Source organism: Mus caroli, chromosome 5 (assembly GCF_900094665.2).
Source record: "Mus caroli chromosome 5, CAROLI_EIJ_v1.1, whole genome shotgun sequence".
Taxonomy (NCBI): domain Eukaryota; kingdom Metazoa; phylum Chordata; class Mammalia; order Rodentia; family Muridae; genus Mus; species Mus caroli.
The window spans coordinates 112,258,375-112,259,734 of NC_034574.1; the positions used below are offsets into that span (position 1 = coordinate 112,258,375).

General features: G+C 45.7%; 1 long non-coding RNA gene across 1 annotated transcript in view; it reads right to left on the bottom strand.

Moving 5' to 3' along the window:
* The window catches only part of LOC115031083, a 23,755-nt gene that overhangs the window by 21,869 nt on the left and 526 nt on the right, over window positions 1-1,360 (bottom strand). The window lies entirely within an intron of this gene.

A 1,360-nucleotide genomic window follows, 5' to 3' on the forward strand; every position in this document is an offset into this window, starting at 1 on the left:
TGTGTGTGTGTGTGTGTGTGTGTGTGTGTGTGTGTGTACGTGTGTATGTGTGTATATGTGTGTATATGTGTGTGTTCGTGTGTATGTGTGTGTGTGTGTATGTGTGTGTTTGTGTTTCTGACTCAGCAGGCAGGGCAAACAATCGTCCTGGGTTGTTTATGATTAAAGCCAGGGTTGTCACTGGAAAAACTCAAAAAGGATGTGAATTCCTTCAGCAAAAAGAGTAAAGTTTGAGCTGGGCGTGGTGGCGAGTGCCTTTAATCCCAGCACTCGGTAGGCAGAGGCAGGCGGATTTCTGAGTTTGAGGCCAGCCTGGTCTACAAAGTGAGTTACAGGACAGCCAGGGCTATAGAGAAACCCTGTCTCGAAAAACAAAACAAAACAAAAAACCAAAACAAAACAAAAAAAAAAAAGAGTAGAGTTTGAGCCTCTTACCCTTCTTCGATGTTCAGACTGACCTGGCATGGCAGTCCACCTTTTCAGACCATGACAGGAGAAAGCTCAGAGCAGAAAGACCAGGCAGAGCAGCCTTGGGCTTCCGTAGGACCCTGTGACCTCTGACAGAGTGAGTCTCTGCTCTCTGCAAAGGGCGTGGTAATCAATCCTAGACCACAGTGGCATTGTGAAAATTAAATAAATTCAAATTTTGCAACAGTTTTTCAATGGCTATAGATCCCAGTGAGATGTGGGATCTCTTTCAAGATTGCTGTAGTGTAAAATCAGAATCAAGTTGAAGAATACAGACTTGTATCGGCTAACAGTTAGCTGCAATTGAAGTGACCGATAAATGAGAGATATTAAATTGTGTAAGTTAATTACTGGTAGAAAGAGAAAGAAGAAAGGTGATTTGATAGATGAACAGATGACAGAATGGTGGATGGATGGACAGATGGGCAGACAGATAATCTCTGACAGTCAACAACTGTTTGCCTTGAACACATTTTTAAAAGGAGCAGCAAAGCTTAGAGGCACAAGACAGCAGCTGGCAGAGGGCAAGGTCCAGAGGTGCCGAGCATCTGGGAGGAAATAGCTCTACAATGAACATTTCCTACTTTCATGGCTCCCAGCCTAAAAAGCAAGCACTGATCTGTACCCTCTGAGAAAGAAAGGAGCCAGACAGGGAACGCACCCAGGTGGCATGTATAAACCCTGCCCAAAACTTTGGCTGACCTGGGAATCACATTCACAGGGGGAAGACTGAAGGCAACCTAGGAGGGCCAAGGTACAGGAGCCAGGAGCAGGGACACAACCTCTCACAGAAAGACAGCTCTGCATGCCAAAGCCAAGTACTGGCTGCTATGGCTATTCTCTCTCTCTCTCTCTCTCTCTCTCTCTCTCTCTCTCTCTCTCTCTCTCTCTC